Raw genomic sequence first — 16,103 nt, 5'->3', positions numbered from 1 at the left:
GCTCCTGGCAAAACGAGCCATAACATCCCAATGGAAGGCGAATAGGGGCCCTGTAGTGGAGAGGTGGAAGGCTGAGCTCCTCAAACGGGCCCGGTGTGAAGGAGAACTCCGTATGCAGGCTGCGCTTATAGCAGATAATGACACGGCGCTGGAGAAGGCCAGGGCATGGGAGGGGCTGATCTTAGACCTCACACTTTTGGGCCTGGAGGAGGAGGACACCCTGGCGCATAGCCCTGCCCCGGCGGACCACTTGCCCAGAGAGGTGGTGACCTGGGCTCCCTCCCTCGTTCCCAAACTTCCTGAGTGAGGACTACGATCATTTGTTGGTTACTCTTGATGGCCTACTTCGGGACTGCATTGGTCGGGATGACAGTGATCTCGCATTGGTGGTGAGCTGGCACGCCTGAGAGGGTGGGGGGTGGAGTTGGGGGAAGGGGGGATAGTTCTGGAGGGGGGGAAGGGGTGGAAGGGGACAGGGTGGGTTGGGGGATTGGGGAGTTCTTGCTCAAACATGTGGAAGAAGAGACCTTCCTGATTTCCCTGGACAACGCGATTCGGTGGGGGAGCGAGAGGATTGAAATGCAGCACTGTCTTGCCCCAGAAAACTGGTAACAACTGTTCCGTGTTATTCCACCCTGCGCACGTCTTTATCTACTATTGTGCTGCTCGACCTCTGGGGTGTGAGCTAAAGAGCTGTGTAACACGACTGTTGAAAATTTATAAGGGGAATGGTTACCAGCAGAAATGACTCATACGATGTGAATGTACCATTAATCTTGCTGCAATAAAAAGATATTTACAAAAAAAATGTAGGCTACCCATTCTTCCTCGTTTATCCCTGCGTTTTGATGTCTGTTTTTTCTGAGTGTCAGTAAATTTATCTGAGACCAGAAGTGTTTTCCATTCCGTTGTTTACTAGCCAAAAGGAGTTTATTCCATATTGCGACCTGATAACTAGATTTAGCTGCTCTGCAGTTTTTCTTATACTGTTTTCTTAAGTTTTTAAGCACGCTTCTGTCAGGTTTTCCCCCTGTTTTTAACTGGTTTGAGATTGCTCTTATTCTGCGTACTATTAGGCTTTTTTGCTTGCGAAGTTCATGATTGAACCAGGGATGGTGGCTGCTTGTCCGTGTGAGCTTCTTCTGGTGCCTGGCTGAATGTTCACTTTTGATGACCGATTAGAGTTCCATTAAGGATCCTGTTAGGATGTCCCAGGCTCTTACCCTTTCACCTTCCCTACTTTGTGGTGGATCTGGGCTTGCGGATTCCACTGAAATGTCTTCACTTTTACCCGCTTGGCGGTATACTTCTGCCATCACCTTTTCGATCCATCCTTATTCCATGCCATTTCAGTCTTTTTAAATTGTAGGCATGTGTCGTGGAAAAAAGATTTTTTTCGGCTGTCAGCCTGGCTGTAAAGTGCTCCAATTGCAATAATAGTGGCATGTGGTCGCTCTCTATGTGTGGAACAATTAGGAATGTTCATGTTTGGCATGCTACAGATTCACTCATTAAGGTATGATTGATTGTTGAGCTTTTGGGCCCACTTAAATAGGTTATTGCCGCTGGTGAATCTTTTTTTTGTATTTCCGTTGTGGTGAATCAGTCCTAATGATTCAAGTTGTGAGAGCAGCCTGTGAGCACAAAAGAAGACCTATGTCCCCATCGGCGGCTATTTTTAAATCAGGCGCTGGAAATAGGATTGCATTGGCCCCTACTACGGCGGCCATCTTGAGGTCAGGCAAGTGCAAAGAACCTCATAAAAAACTGTGAAATTCACAGAAATAAGGCGTTACAAAGTGGAGAAATACATAAGTTAATATTAAAGCCACCGGAAATGATAAACTGTACCTGGCAATACAGCCTCTGTAGTGATTTAATTATTCCTAACAACGCATTCATGTGCATATCTTTTGTCTCCTCACTCGGATGGATGTAAACATTAAGTAGTATTAATGTTGTTACAGACCAATTGCTTTTATGCTGTTCCAGTTTGGATACAAGAACCCAATGTGTCCCTATAGTTAATTTTTCTAGCGTCCAATCCAATTTGGACGAGAAATAAGAGGATAGGCCGCCCCTTGGGTGACCACATTTTGCAGATTTTGTTGCTGGCTCATGATGGCCGGAAAAGGCATCAAAGTAGCAGAATTCAACACAGAGCATCTTTTCAGAGTCACATTCTCTGAGGCAAGCATCACCTGTTCATAGTATGTGAGTCGGTTATTTGTCAAATGTTGTGTCTTGGTTCTGGTCATCAGAAGCTCAACTGAATGTAGAACATAAACAGTAAGAGGATGACCCATCCCAATACTTTCACACCTTTCAATGCTGACACCTGTTGCAGCAACAGACTTGGGGCAACATGAAGCTACTGGATCTAGGGTAGCCTAGAAGTAGGCAACTGGTCTACGGACACCTCCATGAGTCTGTGTGAGTACTGATAGTGTGCAACCTTCCCGCTCAGAGCAAAATAGTGAGAAGGACTTGCTGTAATCAGGCATTCATAGAGCCGGAGCGTGACACAAGCTTTCCCTCAGCTCCATAAATGCAATCAAACAGTTGTTATCCCACAGTACCGGATCACTCACACCCTTATGTGCCAACCTTTGCAGAGGTTTTGCCTTCAGCGAGAAATTGGGAATCCACTGTCAACAGTACCCAACCATTCCCAAAAACATTCTGACCTCCTTTTGGGTGGTAGGCGCAGTCATGTTCATAATCGCCTCAAGGCCGTCTGGTGACACCTTCCTCATGCCTTTCTCAATGCGATGACCCAAATACTGAACTTCAGTCAAACAGTACTGTAGCTTGCTCAGAGAAACCTTGTGTCCATTCTCTCCCAAGTGATTGAACAAGTCAACAGTATCAACCCTGCAAGTGTCTTCTGTCTCGGACGCAATCAAAAGGTCATCAACATACTGCACAAGAACTGAATTTTGTGGCAGTAACAGACTATCGAGACTCTTTTTCAAAATCTGATTAAAGATTAAGTGACTCTCTGAATACCCTTGTGGGATACGACACCACGTTACCATCCGATTTTCCAGACAGAAAGAGAGTAAAAATTGTCTTTTCTCTGGTAGGGGGTATCGAAAAGCATGCCTGACACAAGTCCGTCGCAGTGAACCATTCAGCTTCACATGGAATTTGAAACAAGATCACAGATGGATTTGGTACCACAGGACATCATGGGACTACAATTGTGTTGACCTTCGCAGGGCTTGCACAATTCTAAACTTCCCACTCTCCTTCTGTAGTCCCATTATAGGGGAACTGCGGGGGCTCCCCATTATCTCCTTCAGAATTCCCTGCTCAATCACGGAGTCAATTACAGGCTTGATTCCTGCCACCGTTTCCGGTGTCAGATTGTACTGGGGCGTTCTCGGGAACTCAGCATTTGGCTTGATCTGAATCTTAACTGGGTCAAGCCCTTTGATCAATCCTATCTCTTTCCCGTGAAGTCCCATCCCTCCACAGAGTCTCTCAAGTCGAGTAGTGGTTCTCACACTGTCTTCAGGGGATACATCTCCAGGCAGAGATTCTGATTTACCAGTTTGAATGCAATGTCATCATCGTTAGTCTGCAACTCCATTCCCTTGGGCGTGCAATAGATGGTACAATTCAAGTTACACAAAAGATCATGACCCAACAAGCAGACTGGACTCGAATCGCACACAACACATTGGTGTTGATTGTGGAAAGTTTCTACTCTCACAGGTATCTCATCTGTCAAAGGACTGGTCATTCTCTTATTTGCAACTACTAAAACTTGGATTGATTGTCCAGAGAGGGGTAGTTTGGGACTACTGCAGATCTTACAGTAGAACAGGTAGCACCAGGATCAATCAAATTTATGATGGGATGACCGTCAACATCCGCCTCCACGTACAGTCCCTCTCTGGTCTACCTCCAGGACTGCTCCAAGGGTACAGTCTTCCTCCCCCTCAGGCACCGTCATTGCAACGGGTCTGAATCGAATTCATTGAAGGTCTCGATGACTGGCTTCTGCCGGTACGTCGAATTTCCTTGTGGGATTCTCGGAGGTTCGGAACTTGCACTTGTGGACTGAAACCCCGTCTGTGTACAGATCTGGGCCTTGCTACTGTATTTACAACATCATGCACCTGCACTACTTGATCATCTTGGATCTGATTAGCTGGATTTGACCTACACTCATGCTTCCAATGTCCGATTTTGTGCCAATAATGACATGCAGTGGTTTTCATTAGAGTACCAAAGTCTACCCCTGGCTTGGAGTCTACGGATTTCCCTCAACCCTGACCTGACGCATTCCGAGCTCCCTCAAGCTTGTTTCCCTTCATTCGTCCTAACGTTCCTCCATGCGGCTGTGCTTGGTCCACTCTATCCGCATTCCTCCTCTGGACTAGCATTAGCTTGTTCTTGAGCTTCTTGTGCTTCAAACCTACTTCATCACTGCAATATGTGGCATACCGCAGAATTTCAACTATGGATTTGTTCTGCCAACAGATCCAGTGCTGTTGGATCATTAAGGTAATCTCTGGCCTTAGTCCTAAAACGAATTTGGAAACAAACTGTCCCATGTCCTTTGAATCTAGAGTGCCCAATCCACTGTTCTGCTTGAATGCTTGCAAGAGCCTTTCGTAATAAGTATGAACTGATTCCTTGGGCTCTTGGGCTGTTCGATCTAGTTTAACCCAATCTATATCATGTTGCGAGATCTTGGACTGTAACCATGTGATTACCTGCTCAAACTTTTTCGTAACTATGGGTGAAGGACGATGTGTTATGGGGTCTCGTTCTGATTCTGAAGTCGGCCATTCAACAGCAATTTTACAAGCAGACCACAAATCACTTGGTGCTACAATGTCAAACAAGGTATTCAAATCAATCGACAATACTTTTGAAATCTTAACAAAGCGATCAACCTGCTTGTACCACTCAACAGGCTTTTCCCTCATCCAAGGGAAATCAATTGTAAACACTGCCAAATCACCCCTGCTCCAAGGCACATACACATATCCTCCACTCGGTACCTCTTGCAAGGGGTAAGTCTCTAATCCTGTTGTCCCTCCTCCTGGAGGCGGCGTTGACATCTTTCCCACTACTCTTGCACTGGGACTCGCCTGTGGTTCTCCTATTCCCTCCATGAGGGCTCACCTTCCCTCCTCTGAACTTGGATTGTATGGAGGCGTATGCTCAGCTAGAAACCTATCTAACAAGCTGTCATCGGTGTCACTGTCGTCCTCTTCCTTCCTCTTCTGAGCATCCCCTGTTTTCACTAACAGTGGGATTAGTCTTTCTCCCTCAACTGTGTCTACTCTCCATTTCTTCAACTGTACATCCCAACGCACATCCTGATATGCCTTCATTGCCTTTTTCATCCTTCCTTGACTTTGCTCCCTCCTATTTGCCTTTGCTGCTCTCATCCATGCATCTACTGCCTCGAACTGTGTTGGTCTGGGTGGAGGTCGCAATGAAGCTATCACTACCCTTAGCTGATACAACACCTCTAATCTAAATGAACCATGATGTGGGAAAGCCAAATATCCTTCTTTTTCGGTAATCTTATGCCAATTTTGAAGCCATACTATGGTATGAAGTCCTACATTTGTGGCCATGTAATGAGCTGGAGTATCCTCAGGTGGCGCTCTTTCACCTACTCGAGGTACCACTCCTCTAGCTCCCCTACAAATATCTCATAATACCCTAAAGCATTGCATGATTGAATCGAATTCTTTTGCCCACAAGATGTTTTTGTTTCTACTTCCTGATGACAATCCACCAATTGCAGCAAGGCTTTACACCAACCTACCTATCGCAGCGCGGCACTCTCCGACATCACTTCTTCCACCTCACACAGCAATTCACCCTCCTTCAAATCTCCTCCTTACACATTCACGCACATCATTCATAGAAACAAGTAACTGTATGTCCACCAAACGACCAGACAGTCACATATCCGACTGTCTGTCCACCAAATGACCGGGCAATCTCACAAGTAATTGTCTGCCTCCCCACGGGCAACTGTCTGACTGCGAAATGACTGGACAGTCACCTCAGACCATCTACCCACGGTCATAAACTAATCGAGAGGTTCCAATCGCTCAAGATCATTCACACACAGTGACCCATGACCTGCGGCGGTCACTCGAATCGCTGTAGTCTGCCCTTGTGCACTAGCTTCCCACACAACTCCATCAAGCTCTCTCACACACATTTCCCTATCACCAGTGGGTTGTCAATAGTGCTTCACGACTCCCACAATGACTGATCAGACAATTACAGCACTGGTGTCTTCTAAACCACAAACCTATCCCAGGATCTTAGGTTACTCTTCGAGCCTGACATCAAAACTTAACATATCATATGGATAGCGCGTGTTTGTCCCGAATCAACAATCACTCGACTCTCATCCCAACTCCACAAGACATAGCACAATCAGTCAGTCATTCAAAGGTAACTTTATTTGGTTTTTTATAACCATAAAGCATATAAAAAAGCACAATCTGTTACATGAAAAATTAAAAGCAAACCGTATTTTCAGTCTACATTAAAATATTTACAATTTCTATGAAAAGGTCCTTTTCTGGCCCCAACCATTTAATCTTTTCCAGCTTTCGAGAGTACGTTTTCTACTAGTATCATAAATTTTACCCCCGACATACTAAAATATTTGATGAGGCGCCCATCCAACTTGTTACCGCGTGTCTACAAGTATGGACATTTAAATCAATTAAGGCTGTTTTCAACAAGTTCCTTCTTTCTAGTTTTACTGATTCACAGACGCACATTAGGTGGCATAAAGTTTCCATGTGGTACCCACATAAACGACATGTCTTTGTTTGCTGTTTATTTTTCCAGGTGGGAACCAAGTCCTTCGAGCAGTGATCTCCAAATCTAAATGCCATGAAACTCCTTTTTAGTGATAGTCGGAAGTGGGCTGCTAGGTAGGGTTGTGGTTTTAGGCTTATGTATATATTTATTACCACCCATGCGTGACGGCGTTTGGCTAATCTCCTTTTATCTTCCACAAAGGATAGTGCCTTAGCCCTGGTGTTACACACTTTGTTGAATGATGACCTTTCCAACTTGCTATTCCATGCTTCTTCGATCTCTAGTTCCTCCAGGACAATACGCAGATGGTCGCCCCAAGTGTTTGGGTTTCTTTGATCGTATTGTAGTTTTATTTCTGTCCAGCATAGGTTGTTCAATGTTCCCATTTCTGCGGCTCTGAGTTTCCAGCATAGTTTTGCAAAAATTGCTTTCCTTTGATATTCTTGGTTCTGGAGCCCAAATTCCAAACGTATTTGCGCTGGCGAGGAACCTTTAAAGAGGTTATATACTGCTTTATAAACTTTAATCTGTAGTTTATTTAGGATGTTGATTTCTTGGCCGTGCCATATTTCCAATCCGTGTGATACGGTTGGGAGCAATTGTGCTGCTATGATTTTTAGGAGGTGCCCATGTGAAGGGCATTCCAATTTTTTATAAAGCTGTTTATAGGCAAAGGTTAATGATTGGGCTTTTGCTGTAATCTCCCTTTTCTGATCCGCCCAGGACAAATTTCTTGCCAATTTGATACCCAAGTATTTATATGCGCTTATTTCCTCTATTTGTGAGTTCTTTGCATACCATTTGTATTTTCCTGGCCTCGTGCCCGCAAGTCTTACCACCTTTGGTTTTTATTTATTTAATTCCAGACCTTGTGAATCCAGGTAGTCTGTTAGTTTGTTTATGGCCCTTTGCAGCCCTATCGGGGTTTGGCTCACCACCACGATGTCATCTGCGTATTGCAGAAATTGGATTGGCTCATTTGCCAATTTTGGCGGATGTTCATTTACATGTAGCAGGTGGTTATTTAAGTCTGCTAAATATAAGTTGAATAAACATGGTGAGAGTACACAGCCTTGTTTTAGTCCGTTGGTTATGTTTATTTTTGATGATATTCTTCTTCCGTCTCCTAGCTTTACGGTGGCCCATGTTTCACTGTATAACGATGTTATTGCGTCTGTCGTATCTGTGGGAGTCCCCATGCTTTCAGTTTCTTCCACAGGCGATCGTGTGGCACTCTGTCAAAAGCAGATTTCAAGTCGATGTAACAAGCCAATAGCACTCCCTTTTTCCTTTCTGCTTTTTCCGTCAAGATCGTCCATGCTGTTAGGTTTGAGACGGTACCCATGCCTTGTCTGAAGCCCGTTTGAAATTTTGGGATAATGTTATTTTCCTCTGTCCACTCTTGTAAATGTCGCAAAATACACGAGACAAAAAGTTTAGCCTCGACATCGATAAGGGCAATCAGCCTGTAGTTCCCAGGTTCTGTTCTGCTGCCATTCTTGTAGATTGGGTGGAGAAGATTACCGCTCCAAAACCGTGGCATCTTGTTGTCACAAAACAATTAGTTAAAAAGTGGTGTGAGGTATTTAGCCCAAACTTCGGGGTCTCGTTTGAACAGGGCATTTGGCAGTCCGTTTGGTCCTGCGGCACCTTCAGCTTTCAATTTTTTTATCAAACATTTTGTGTATTTTACTGTTGTCAATGATGTTAGATCATTGGCTTCCCAGCTGATTAGATCTTTTTCTCCCTCCCTTTTGGGAACAGTTGCCTCTGGTTCTGGTGCTTTTCCTTTTACTTTGTCTATACTTTCTTCTTCACACATGTGTGGTCTCGCTTTGGGGTTGTACAATTTATCAATGTATTGCAGCCACGTTGTTTCACTTATTCCTACGTTGTGTAGAGTTCCATTTCCTTTTGTTAGTTTATTAATTAAGCCCCAAAATTCCCTGCTGTTCGGTAATTTACTTGCCCACAGCAGATCTTCCCATATCTTTTCTGTGTATTTCCTTTTTGCATCTCTGCACTCTTCCTTGTATTCTTTTCTCATTTTTTGAATCTTACAATTGTCACTGTCTCTTCCCGTTCTGTTTGCTACAGCTTTTTGTCTTACCTCCTTGGCGATGTTTCTTTTTTTATCTCTCAGCTGTATAGTGTACCATGGCTCTTTATTGGCTCCATACGTGCCTTTGCTTCCTGGTTTTGTTGGGAACTAGTAGGGACGTGTGTAACTTCTCCCAATCTTTTGCCAATAAGTGCGCTGGTGAGTCCGCTGCGTTCTCTATATGCTTTTTCACCGTGTCCATTATCTCTTCGATTATTGTTCCTCGCCATTTGAGTTTCCTTAAGTTATATATTTCTGGTAATGTGACTAGAGATACTACACACTCTCTTTGCTGTATGTTTAGGTGTAGGGCTGTTTCTTGGGGGAAATGGTCGCTCTCCGGTCGTGTTATAATGCGGAAGTAATCGACCAGGGGTGTGAGGTCCTTGCTGATTATTGTATAATCTATAATTAATTGTTTGTTTCCACAAGAAAAGGTGATACCTGCTGGTTGGCCTCCCTTCGTGTTTCCATTTAATGTAACAAAACCTAATGCTTCCAGCTCGTTCCATGTTTTTTTAATTCTATTCTTGTTGTCTTTACCCCCTGTCAGATTGCAATTAATATCGCCTGAGATTATCATCTCATAATTTTGATGTGTAATTTGTAATGTTTTTCATATGTTTATCAAGTTCAACAGTTTTTTAATTTTCTTATTCTTTCGGAATGAATGTATATATTTAAGACAAGTAACTTCCTCCCCACTCCGTGTGTGGGGTGATTACATTCCAGTTTTATGACTTGGATCCAGTTTTCTCCCGAATCTATTTCCTCTATTTTCCAGTCGTATTCTATTGTTGTATATATGGATAAGCCCCCTCTTGGGTGTCCATACTTGGCGATTTTTTCTGCCATTATATGAAATTCTTCATATCCTGCTATATGCCTTGGTGTTACGTTCCACGTTTCTTGTAGCAGGATTATGTTAAATTTACTCAGAAAGGAGATGGTCTCTTGGTCTTGTTCCATTTCTTTGAATCCATGGACGTTCCAGGAGCAGATTGTTATTTTCCTCGCATATTGCTTAATGACCTTATTGTTTTGCTCCCCACTGGCTACGTTGTTTTCATCAGGATCGGTGTAAGTTCAGCGTATGAGGTATCCAGGACCAATCTTGATTTCTCTCTGGCTGGTGGGTCGATTGTCTGAGGGTTATACTTTTTGGGCAGGGGTCCCTGCTTATTTGCTGGGTTGTGGACGTACTTCTCGCTCCCTTTAGGACGGAGGTTGACTTTCCATTTATGTTTGATAACAGGGCCGCCTCGTTGTTCAATAGCTGGTATGGGTATTTTATTAGTGTTGGGTAGGATAGTGTTATGCCCCAAGCTGCAAAGACCGCTCTTGTAGAGAAGATCAGCTCCGTTGTCCCTTTTGATGCCCATGTTGTTCTGCTTACTTCCAATCCTGTCTCTTTGTTTATTTGGACGAATTCTACCGCTAAGAGTTCCGCCGATGGTATTTCCCTTAATTTGGGAATTTCTCTAAATAGCCGCATTAGGTTTCCCCTGTTTAGTGTATCCCTTTTTCCTTTTGTTTGGTATTCTGGCCTGAAGATTAATTTACAGCCTGTCTCTACTGGATCCGTTTGTGGTTCCTGGTTTTGGTTTTGTTCGTTTTTTTCCATGGCGGTTTCCCAGGCATTGTTTTTGCTCATGGGTTCTACGAAGGGCCGTTCTTTTAAGCGCGGGTTTACTGTTGTGTCTTTATTGTCAATTTGTCCTATTTCGGCCTCCGTTGTTCTATGACTTGTGGCTGGCCTGGCGTTTTCCTTGTAGGTATTTCCAGATGATGCCTTGCAAGTCCTGCCTTTTTTATCCAAGGTAATTAGTAATTGGGTATCGGTCTTCAAGAGACGTTCCACCTGTGGTCCAGGGCTCTTTTCCCTTTTAGACAAGTCAGGTTTCTTTTCATCAGTTCTCCTTATGGTTGTTTTTACCTGGTCCAGGTTTTTTGCACTATCTTGGGTTTTTGCTTCAGGTACGTATTCCAACCATCTTGATTCACTTTCCTGTTTTTCTGTTACTGGTTTGTTTCTCAACATTGTTTGCATATTTTCTGTTTCGTCCTCTATGTTAATTATTTTATCTTTTGCTTTTTCTTCTACGGTCTGACCTCTTTTTGTTTTGTATTGGGCGTTTTCTGGTGACCACTGCTTACTTTTCCTGGAAATGTAAAGAGACCCTGGGTTATCTGATATGTTTATTTCTTGGATGTTTGATTCTGCTTTTGGGGTGTCCTCTGCCCGCTCAATAACGCTTTTATTGCCCTATTGTGAAAATATGGCGTAATTTTGTCTTTTTTCCTGCTTGGTTTTTAAGATGGCGTTCTTTCTTGCTTTCCGCGCTCGTTTGCGTTGTCTTTTAGTTTGGTTCTCCAATACGCTTGGTGAGGCAGAGGCGTTGTTTTCACTGTGCCTGTTTCCCTTATCGTTTGTTATACTTACTTCCGTTATATTTATAATGTCAACAGGTTCAATGCTTCGCCTCGTGTTCCTTTGTTTTTCAGTCCTTATGTTTTTGCTTTTGTTTTCTTGGGCCAATGTTTCTTCCATTTGTCTTGTTGTTTGCGCAACTCGTAGAATTTCGGTCAATATTTCTGGTAGGGACGCCAGTTTATCTATTATTTTACCGCATCCACAACTTTGATCCAATGATTTACTTCTGATTTGGATGTCTTTATTTATTCCTTTGGTTATTTGGTCTGTAATTTTATCCAGTTTAGTATTGATTCCTGCTATATGTGTTGCGATCAAATTCATTAGATCTACCTGGACGTCTAATTTATCCGATTGGAAATTTAAAACGGCAATAGCTTGATGTAGACTTCTTAATAGCGATTCACTCCAGGTGGCCGACTCTATGTTGTTCGGTTGTGTTAGAATCCCTGATATGGAGTCGAATCCGCTTACTGATGAGATGAAGACTGTGTTTTTATGTTTCCTTGTGGTAGTCCACTTTGCTCCTTGTTTGTTTCTTTCCAATGGTTGGGGCTGGGGGTGCGCTTAATCGGGGTTGAAACAGCTCCCCTTTCTATTCCCTTTTCCCTTTTTTCCGCCGGGCCCATTTCTTTGTGTTTCCCTTGCCTGTTCGCACAATCAAATCATCACCGCATTCTAACACACACATCCCTATTCATACTCACCACTCCACTGTGAATTGCTGTTCCTGCCTCACCGTCACTCTCCTTCAGTCTCTGCCAAATTACATCGACCTCCGCTCTCGATCCTCTGAGCTTTCATCCTTTGGGATCTTTAGGGCTCTATGACTAACTTTCCCTAACGTTTTCCCCTCACTGCAGAGGTAACCGTCCTCCTGCTACCAACTGATAGGACTGGGATCCTCTCTACAAATCTACTCCGGAATCCTTGGTCAATAAATCTTTGTTACCTGCTGAGAAGTGTAGAGGGGAGAAATAACTCATTGAGGTAACTTAACAACTTTAAGGAACCATGACTCTGAAGAATCATACGCTTCAAATTCCAATTTACTGGGTTTATTACAAAGCCAAAAATAACTGGACATACAGACACCTCAAGACGAGGTTGTAAAAGTACATTGGAACTAATAGAAATCCAAACCTACGAGCAAGGTGAAAACTCTGGATCATAAAAAGAATGACAAATTCCAGAACCAAAACGCAGGCAATGATTGCCCCCCACATCGAGATCAGTCTTCATTTGGGGTTGGTAAGTGAAAAGCATTGGTCTATCTCTACGCACTACTACCGTGACATCCCTACTTAGAATTCTCCAGGCAAGATCAGGAAATGGTGTCAGCTTCTGAAGACTTCCTAAGAAGTGCACTCACGCTGTATGGGTCAAGTAGCCAAAACACCAAGCTTGTTCTAAGATGCTCCTTCCCTCACCATCGATCTCCTCCCCTCCTCGCCTGACTCAACCCTATTTCAAAATGCAAAACACAAAACACACCAACTGCCTGCATCTGGATCACCTCATCCCATTGGGCACTTCTCATAGGTGACTTTCCATTTAGTTTCGATACTGCCAGCTCCTGGGTCGATGACCTTGATTCCCAGGCCTCCTTCAGTGAGAAATAACACTGTCTCCCAATTATCAGCATTCCTTGCATAAAAGTATCTTCTCCTCCCCTAGCCTAACTCCTAAAATGAAAGACATTATTCTAACTAACAAAGACAACTTTCTCTACATAAAACAGCAACATGAGAACAGAACAAATCCAACATGCACATGCATTTTTGTTTACCCTCCAACGAGAGCCGTCAGGGAGAATACATTTCAGGCCAACAGAAATCGGCCAACATAAGAATGAAGCACATAGGCCCTACGAAAATGCACATAAATGAACAGTTTTACTTAAGCAATTCTAAATATGTATGTTACATAAACACATCGAATGCGCAAATCATTATAAGCAGCCTATAATTTCTACACACTTAAACTAGAGTTGCCACATTTGAGTGCAACTTTATTCTGGTGCACGTTTATCTCTAGGCATTACATTGTAAATGAGCAACTTCGTTAACCAAATGCAGACCAATGCTAAAGGTTACATTATTCAAAACACAACTACCATGTTTATTTTTTTACATGGTACGTAATAATTCTAACATTTCACTTTCATATGTTATTACCAAGTACATTCAATGACCAAATGTGTCAGGCCTCACGGGAGGTTTCCTCCTTTTGACGCAACGGGGGCTACCATTTCCCCCCTACTAAATTATCAAAAGTCATTTCATCCCTCAAGCTGGAATGCTTGTTGGCATCGATGGAACTCAAAGATGGCTGCCAACATGCACATACTGCAACAGCACACCGCTGTTAGCAGTCTAGTCTTTTAGGCTTCAGCACACCTGGTGAAGTGTGCTTCAACATTCCACTGCGCACTTCACTGAAGAAATAATTGGAAGAGCACCTATTTCCCCAGCGTCGTGGAAGTCAGTTAGGGTAGTTGCGATAAAATAGGGGTTAGCTTCCTCGGAACTATATTCCTTCACTAATCAGGTTAGTATTAAACTATGTAGCTAATATGAAACATTCTGTGAGAAAAGGTTATCGTGTCAGAGGTATATTTCTATTTAAAAATGAAATGATGTCAGAATATATTTTCCTTCCTTTGTAAACTGGATTGCTAATCCTTTGTACATCTTCCATCCAAACTGCCATTGGGCAATGGAAACCTAAGGGCCTATTCTAGGAAGGCCATGTGCAGTTTATTAACTAGTTTGTATGGCATATACCAAGTTTATGAATGCTGTTTATCATAGTTGTTTTACTTTATATCTACCCAATTCATCCAATCCAATATAGGTAAAGGGGGGTTGGTCTCTGCCAGATTTTCAGGATAACTTCTGACTCTATGAATACATTTTATTTAGAATAATTGCATGCAAATTTAATTAAGTGGCTATCATCAGTGTGTTAAGGATCCACCCTGCCTAGACACATATTGAACTGCCTCTTAAACACTAACTATGTTAGCATTAGCCATATATGTAATCTACATCAAAAACCGAATTGTCAGGTGGTATTTTATTAATAGCAGTTACTCAACAAAGCAATTTTTTAAAATTTTTAGATTTGAGGCACTTTGCCATACCTTGCTGGTGCATACCATGTTCACACATAAACACATCTCAGATGTGTGCATCTAGACACCTCTTGTCTATATTCTTTTAGCTCTCTGGAACCTTCATTCATCAAGCTGTGCCTCTTGTGTGCATGTAATGCACTATGTCATGTGTTTGCCACTCATACTCTTTCCCGTGTGCTCTCTCTTGCTTGTGTGCACTTTATCCTTTTAATTGTATGCAACTACTCATATCACCTTTATCCACATAGCACCTCTAACCTGTGTGCACTTTTACTTTCCTCACCATATGCACCTAAGCCTCACCTCTGCACGTTGCTCACTCTTATTTGACTTTGCCTAGCCCCGGTCAGCTGCTTACATAGAGCTACCCCCAGCTACTCAGACTTAAATCAAACAAGTTCTGATTTCTGGGTTATGGAGCTCATATCACATCACCCCACCTTTATGTGTGCACCTAACCCCACTCACACCTGGGTATAGGAGGCTCCTACAAATCTCTCTTCACCCTACCTCCTTTCATATGTGGGCATTTAGCTCATCCGACCTGTGTGCCTATACTACCTTCCAACCTGGTACCCTGGGCCTGTAAATCAAATGCTACAAGTGGGCCTGCCACTGCATTACCTATGTGCATAGTGTTAAACTGCCATTTCGACCTGGCAAGTGCACCCATTTGCCAGGCTCACACCTTCCCTTTTAGTACATGGAAGGCACCTTAAGGTAGGCCAAACGTAGCCCATGGGCAGTGTGCAGTGTATTTCAAAAGAGTGACATGTGCTGCTATGTTTTACATGTCCTAGTAGGAAAATACTGCTAATTTTGTTTTTCACTACAGCAACGCCTATCTCTCCCATGGGTTGCCATTGTAACCCCTTACAAGTGTAACTTCCAATCGGAAGCTGATAGAAAATTGGAGTTTGGGGTCTCTGGGCTCACAATTTAAAAATACATCTTTTACTTAAGGTGTTTTTTAAATTGCAGGTTTGAAAATGGCACTTTTAGAAAGTTGGCATGTACTTACTTTAACAATTTGGCGCTTCCTCCTGTCTGCTGAATACATGTCTATATAAGAATGACAGTTAGGCTGTTTGTGCATTCACCCTAGACAGTCACACAAAGAGAGCTAAGGTGTGACCTGCATATCCTGATGGCGCGTCACCCACATGATGGCCCTTCCTGAGTAGTGAGAGGAGTTGACACTGACACCTGAATAGGGCTGTGCCTGCCCGCACAAAAAGATGTCTCCATCCCCTGTAGTGTGTCTGGAGTCAGGGCAGGGAAAGGTAGGGTATTCTGCACTACAACGAATTCCCTCTAAAGTTTGCCTGCTTCAAAGGATGAAATGGGGTTAGGTACTTGACTTGTGACACCATATACTCAGAACACTTCTGGACTGAGGACATCCTGCCAGGTAGAGGAGCTGGATAAGATGTCAGGAGGGACTGCTACTTTGCTATTTCCTTTGCTTTGTTGGCCTGTAGCTTCTGTCCTGGGAGTGAAAGGACTGGACTTTGCTTTCTGTATCCTGCTTCCAAGGTTCTCCAAGGGCTTGAGTTGAGCTTGCCCCCTGTTAAGAAGTCTGAGGGCCATCAAAGACTTCACCTGCCAGT

General features: G+C 43.3%; 1 protein-coding gene across 2 annotated transcripts in view; it reads left to right on the top strand.

Annotated features, from left to right (window-relative positions):
• The window catches only part of LOC144829898 (retinol dehydrogenase 7-like), a 451,309-nt gene that overhangs the window by 380,467 nt on the left and 54,739 nt on the right, over positions 1 to 16,103 (top strand). The gene's annotated exons all lie outside the window — the stretch shown is intronic.

This window comes from Lissotriton helveticus, chromosome 1_1 (assembly GCF_964261635.1).
Source record: "Lissotriton helveticus chromosome 1_1, aLisHel1.1, whole genome shotgun sequence".
NCBI classification, from domain to species: Eukaryota; Metazoa; Chordata; class Amphibia; order Caudata; family Salamandridae; genus Lissotriton; species Lissotriton helveticus.
This window is presented reverse-complemented; position numbering and strand designations above follow the sequence as displayed.